Source organism: Rousettus aegyptiacus, unplaced genomic scaffold (assembly GCF_014176215.1).
Source record: "Rousettus aegyptiacus isolate mRouAeg1 unplaced genomic scaffold, mRouAeg1.p scaffold_m13_p_16, whole genome shotgun sequence".
NCBI lineage: Eukaryota > Metazoa > Chordata > Mammalia > Chiroptera > Pteropodidae > Rousettus > Rousettus aegyptiacus.
In genome coordinates this window covers 48,260,910-48,268,280 of record NW_023416291.1, presented here as the reverse complement: position 1 = coordinate 48,268,280, position 7,371 = coordinate 48,260,910, and the positions used below count along the sequence as shown (strand labels likewise).

Sequence of the window (7,371 nt, the reverse complement as noted above, 5' to 3'; positions counted from 1 at the left end):
AATATCTCAGAGAATGTAGCATAACACATTCAGATTTGTGTGCAAAGGAGTCATCAGACAAGGAGGAGCGCTGACGGAAGTGAACAGAGCAACAAAGTAAACCCTGCATCAGCGATGGGGCTATGACGTATTTTCTTTTATTCACTCAATTCCTTGTGAGGTTTTACTTATTTACTTTATTTAACAGAGCACGTACAGTGCCAAGAAGTCCTCTTACAACTTCATAAATATAAATTCATTTGGTCATTTCGACACTATAAAGTGGGTGTAAAGATTTCGGATGAGAAAACAGAAATCGTGAGGTTGAGAAACGTGATCAAGGGTCCACGGCTAGCTAGATGCCAAACCTAGAAAGTTTCACTCCAAAGTCCGAGCTCTCTGCTGTCAGTCTCTTTTGAAACTCCCTCACCTCTTTCATTAATTCATAATGTAAAAAACTTGAGGAAAAAAGTTAAACATCAGCATGATACATACTTACACAAAATTTTTTTCATAGATATCCCTTTATCTCCATGAGCCAATTTAATTTTGATCCAGCCCTATGGGCACATGTATAAAGTAACATAACAATGGCTGATATTCATGAGCAAAACTCCACAAAATCCTGTTTCAAGGACTTCTCTAAGATCCCAAAGGAACAGTTTATTTAGTTCCCTTGGTCTTGTTCTCCAATGGATTTGAATTGGGTCTCCCCAAGCAGAACTCAAACTTCTTAAAGACTTTGTCAGGAGAAATGATTATGTTTGGCCAAAGACTGGTGGTTTTGAATTATTTTTTAAAAATTTACCTGGCAATATTTTCTGGCAGACAAACTCCATTCAAGAGAGGGAAGAAACAGTAATAAGGAAAACAATACGAGGTTTAGTTCATACACAAAGTCATTCAGACCAGAAGTACAGATATTTAGCATGTGTTGGGGACTCCAGGGTCTACGTGTTTACCACACAAAATGGCCCATTCCTCAAAACGTCCCAGATAACCCAAAAACTGAATGCTGCAAAGGGAAATGCTCTCTAGTTAACACTTTTATCTTTAACTACTGTTAGGAAATCATTATCCAGCAATGAAATAATTCTTTTAAATAAATTCACTGCTACATTACATTATGTATTCAACATAATTGTAAGATGCTTAAGAAATTAAGGAAGTGAGAGATATCCAGAATTCTGTTCAAAAGATATAATTATCTATGAAAATTTGCAAATGTTATCAGTTCAAAGAAGCTCAGAGACTCAACTTTAAGGGACTTCTAATAATCTTCCTATGAAAATAAAGGATAAATATTTGAAGAGAACATAAAAGGGACAAGACTGAAGTTTAAATGTGACCTTTGCTAGACTGAATCTCAGAGTAACTGTTCATTTGTGGGGGGGGGGGCATATTTTAACTACGACATCTCTGCTAATTAATTAAAACGTGAACAGAAAATTTGACATTAATAAATACATCCTAGAAATGGAGAAAAAGTAAAATTTCTAATATAAGAAAGTTAATACTTAATATTTATACTTTCTTAAAGTTTCTCCTACCCCAAGAAGTATTTAGTTTTGAAGTATTCTGAGGTTTCTTTTTTAAGTTCCTTTCAAGGTCAGTAGGCAAAAAAAAAAATATAACCAAGTCATATAAAATATACTTTTTAAACTTTTAAATTGAGGTATATACATAAAGTAGAAAATTTTTAATTGTACTTGTCATTGCATTTAATAAATTAGCATAATTATGTAATTAGCATTAGGGTCAAGATGTAGAATACCCGGTTAACATCTCCCACAAAAGTACCTATTGCTGAGACTTCAAATAACCGTTAGGAGGCTTTTGTCTGTTTTTGAACTTCATATAAATGAAATCACATATCGTGTGTGTTTTCATGCTTGCCTTCCTTCATATAATTTTATGAGAGTCACAGACATTTTCCCGAGCAGCCGTAGTTTTTTTTTTTTAAATTTCTGCATTGTATGAATATAATACATTTATCCACAGACTGTTAATGGACGTTTTAGTTATTTCCACTTACGGACTATGAGGCATAAAGCTGCTAGGGGCATTCCCATACACATGTATTCTTCTCTGTCAGGAATACACATAGAAATAGAATTTCTGGTAAAAAGTGTCTGCATATGTTCAGCTTTAGTAATCTTGTCTGACCATTTCCTGAAATGTTTTTATCAATTTATAATCCATTATACTGCATGAGAATTCCAGTTGCTCTACATCCTCACAAACACTTAGAATTCTCAATACGTTTAATTATTTTAATGTTAGACATTCTGGTGTATTTATTAGTACCAGAATCTTACTCGGGATTTAATTTGAGTTTTTCTGATACTTAGACATTTTTATTTTAAGAAAATTTAAAAGAGAGGAAGTTTGCCACTTAGAAACTAAAACTTAGGCAGGTATCAAGATAAGCTACATATAATGCATGAAAATGTCTCCCAAGGAAGGTGACTAACTTTATTATTATTCAGAGAGTTCTAGCAAATTTAGAATAGACAAAGCTCTAGAATAGAATGTGTATTGTAGAGAACACCTAAATATGACTAAAAATAATGAATTACAAATCCAGTTTGGCCATAATCAATACTATTTTAAGCTATCAAAATACTATATTGCCAATTGCTTCCAAATTTAGATAAACGTGTTAGATTGGGAGGAGAAGGTTTCAAATATCATTATAAATTTTTTAAGTTTAAGATAGACATGAATGTTGGTCTTTCCTTTTTTATAATGAGACTTCATCCTTTTGACATGTTGAATGGGACAGTGCAAGTTGATATGATTAGTGTTATACTAGGCCAGTTCCAACTGCCAGTTAGATTTCATATTCCAAATAAAACAAGTGTAACCGGATCTATAATTCAGGCCTTGCAGCTAAAAGGAGGAGTTTCCATTTTAAATAAACCTCTGGGACTATCCTTGTAAAGAACTAGCAAACGCAGTTACAGTCACCGAAATTAAAGTTCGGCTTGGGAAACTCCGTATCCAACTAATGGCTGCATGTGAGAGGAAAAAAATAAATAAATGAGAGAGAAGAGTTTGTTTTAAACTAATGAAGCCAAGCAAATTTTAAGTCAGAGAGGTGCCTCCTTTACATTTTCAAAATGAACATCGAAAGAATTTCATGATTCTGGGATTTCATTTTAAATGATCCTAAGAAGTTTAAGAAAAATAGAGTTATTGGTTAATGTGCAAGAGTAACTTTAGAATATAGACTATATACAGACTTAACAAATAATATAGAAATTGTCTTCAAGAAAGATAGAAGAATCTCTACAGATTTTTGGTGAAACCAGAAATGTACCCTGGAGTTAACATGTACCTAATATAAGGATTCTAAGGTGAAATATGAGATTAAACTGATTTTTCAGATTAGCATTTCAGTTGAATACGGAATGTGCACTCATGAAAGCAAAAGCTCATGAGTAAAACACTTCTGTACCAATACCAAGCTTTAAAATTTTTTCTTTCTTCCAAATTAAATATGAGGAAGAAAAAGTTGTACGTTTTCTTTTTCATATATGTTGTCTAAGTTTTCCTTTTTTTTTATGACTGCTCACTTTTCAATTAAGCAGTTGATGTTCGAATGGAGTATGTATAGTTTATTCAGTTTAGAAAAGTCTCAATTAGATGCTCGAGCCCTTGAATAATCTATTATGCAATTATTTTATGTAATTACAGTAGAGAAAATTGAAACAAAGACCTTCGTCAACTTCATCCATTCATTCTTCTTTTATTAACATACTCTTTCCTACCAGGATTATTTCCTATTATATATATGGCCAGAACAGAATAAAAATATAAGAAAAGACTCTACTACAAGTGCTGAAGGAGATGAGACGATGAGGAAATGAATGGGAGAAAGAGCTGGGAGTGGAGGCAGCGTGATCGTCTAAGCATTTATGTGATCTCCATGATTTTATAATAGTAGGGCAGTTGGTATTATGACTCACATTTTACAGATTAGGAAACAATGCAGGGACAATTTTATTGATTTAGGGCAATCTAAATTTGATTATCACAGCTTCAGAAAGGTGAATTGATATTTTTTATGACTAAAAACTCTGGATAGATATGACATTTTAAGTATGTTTGTAATAGTCTTTGGACAAAAACATTAAAATCCTGAGTTAGGTTATACATTATTATAAAGACTCATTATATAAAAAAAAGTAATATGTAAAGGAACAAAATCAAGAAAAATTGCACATGCAGAGAGTGGTAAAATCTGCTCTAAGCACTTTAATTTCCTTTCCTGGATTTTAATTTTCAACATAATACAATTTAAAAAACATAATTGCCTTAACATAACTTTAAAAATTTCACTGTTCTAATATTTTCTATACCATAAGAATTGTCCTTAAAATACCAGTGGGACAACAGAAAAAATTAAGGGAGCTATGTATGCTTCTAATTAAGTAACTTTGTAAACTTTAAATAGGTAGACCACATAATTTATGGTCCAAACTGGAACACTCTTGAAATTAAAAAGAGGCTCTAATAAAAATTATCCCAGCACATCGGATATAAACTGAGATTTTTCTAAACAAGATGTGATATATGGTCAGGGGGTATTCTGTGTTGAATTGTGTCCCCTAAAACGCCTATTTTGAAGTCCTGGCTTCAGGGAGTTCAGAATGTGATGATTTTTGGAGACGGAATCTTTAAAGAGGGAATTAATTTAAAAGGAGGTCAGTAAGGCGGGCCCTAATCCAATATGACTGGTGTCCTTATGAGAAGAGATTAAGACACATAATATAGACACAAAGAGACAACAAGGTGGCTGTCTGCAAACCAAGGAGAGAGGTCTCAAGAGAACCCAAATCTGCCAACACCTTGATCTCAAACTTCTAAGCCTCCAGAACTGAGAGAAAATAAAATTCTGTTGTGTAAACCACCCAGTATGTATAATTGGTTATGGAAGCCCATGTCTGCCAGGTAGGTGCTTCATTGCTTTCTTGATATTTCAAAAGCTATAAAATAGTTGATCTCAAACTTTAGGGGACAAAACAATCACTGGGAATGCAATTAAAATGCAGATTTCTGGGGCTCACCTCAGACCTACTGAATCAGAACATCTGATTATTATAGAATCATCTGAAGTTAAGGCCAAGGAATCTGATGACTACTTTTAGGCAGTCAAGAGCCATATACAATTTCTTATTTTTATTTTATTTTATTTTATTTTATTTTATTTATTTTATTTTATTTTTAATTTTTTTATGCCTACAGTACCTGGCCTTTCCTAGGTGGTCTTCCATCCAAGTACTAACCGGGCCCGACCCTGCTTAGCTTCCAAGATCAGATGCGACTGGGCTTGTTCAGGGTGGCATGGCCGTAGACCTAACACCTTGTCAGGTTACAGAAAGCTGTATTGACCTCGATACTTAAAATTATGGTACAGAACTTATAAAACTAGACTACTAGGCATGATTCGCAGCATCACTACTTCCTTGCTATATGTATTTTCACTAGGTACTCAAATTCTCTTGAATATTTCATCTATAAAATAGAGATAATAATAATGCTTGCTTCATACATTACAAAAGTTAAATAATTATATGCAAAGCACTTAAAGTAGTGTCTGTACAGAGAAAAAAAATCAGTGAGCATTATTACTAATTATTATCTGTAGTTATATGTATGTTAAAATTACTAAACGTATCCTTGTCTGCTGCAATCGTTTCGATGTTGAAATAATCAGATTGGTTTAACAATCTTTCCTCAGGAAAGATCTCTCAGATTTATTTTCTATTCCTTGCTGCTCAAAATTTATGTCCTTTCTTGTATTTTCTAATGCTACTCAGATTTATGTCTATATCTCAATGGTAACACGGCTAAATGTATGAGCAAACTTTATGATAGCATTGTAGACTACAAGAGCAAAGAGTTTTGGAGCCATAATAAATGGTAGAAATAGTCATCTACTCTTCAAGATAAGTGATTTGCTCAAGGTCTCATGTACTTTTTTACAGAGTGAGAACTAGATCCCAGGTGTCCTGATTTCTAATGCACTGTCTTTATTTTTAGCACGATCATAGAATTTATAGTTCATATAGGATATTTTAAAGAGTGAAAGAGGGCTGTATTAAAAACACATTGAAAAAGTAGACATAAATTAGGGCAATCTGAGTAAAACCACTTATTGCAATAGACTGAATGTCTGTTCCCCCCCACCCCCAAATTCATATGGTGAAATTCTAAACCCCTAATGTCAGGGTCTTAAGAGATGAAGCCTTTGAGAAGTGATTCCGCATGAGGATGGAGCCCTCACGGATGGGATTGGTACCCTTAAAAAAAAAAGACACAAGATCTCGCTTCCTCTCTCTCTATTCTCTGCCACGTGGAGAAACACAGCAAGAAGACAGTCAGTCAGCTGTGAGCCAGGAAGAGGACTCTCACCAGAACCTGATCACACTGGCAGCCTGAGCTCAGACTTCCGGCCTCCAGAACAGGGAGAAATCAATTTTTGTTGTTGATAAGACACGCAGTCTATGTCAACTTGCTGAAGCAGCCTGATCTAAGACAATTATGATAAATCAGCCACGGTCTCATAGATAAAATACAAATGACATCAGATATTTTAATGTGAAAAATTTTACATGGAGAATTTGTTAAGCGGGGTTAGAGAATTAGAAAGCAAAAAGGGAACACTAGTTAGACGATAACTGCAGGAATCAACCAGCATTTCCGGGATGGGGTAGGCTGGGGAAATAAAAGGAAAGAAATTAAGGTTTTCGATCTCTACAAATTCAGAGAAAGGATACCAGAGACCCGAGATTCAAACTCTTTTGACAAAAAGTACCAACTGGCTCCTGATGATATCTTAGAAACTCAAAGGAGGGTTCCAGCAGAGTTGGGACTCAGACTTTGAGGATGTCATGAGGTCCAGGTGACGATGCCACCTCGAGAGTTTGAGGCAAGGAATTACGGCTCAGATCTTTGGGAATGATGTGATGTCTTGTATGACAATTAATTTCATATGTAAGCTTGACTGGGCCGTGGAACATAAGTATTTTGTCAAACATTATCTGGATGTTTCTGGGAAATGTTTGCCTATCCTATGCATGTTCCAACATCATATTTTGAAAGCACATAACTTGTCTGGTTTCACAAGTTCGTAGCTGGAGAGGAATTCTGCCTCAGGATAAATCACATCTCATTTAGATGATATTTAAATAAGGCTTTGGCCTTTAGACTTTAGAGTTGATGCTGAAATGAATTAAGACTTTGGGGCTGTTGGGATATAATAAATGTATTTTGCATATAATAAGGACATGCATTTTGGAGAGCCCGGGAAAGCTATAGGATGAATTGTCTCCTCCCCTTCCAAATCCAATTCTATCTGCTGACAGAGTCTTTAAGAAGTAATTA

General features: G+C 34.4%; 1 pseudogene; it reads right to left on the bottom strand.

The window, feature by feature from the left end:
* Positions 1–5,220: 5,220 nt before the first annotated feature.
* LOC118612573 lies at positions 5,221–5,340 on the bottom strand (annotated as a pseudogene).
* Positions 5,341–7,371: the final 2,031 nt, after the last annotated feature.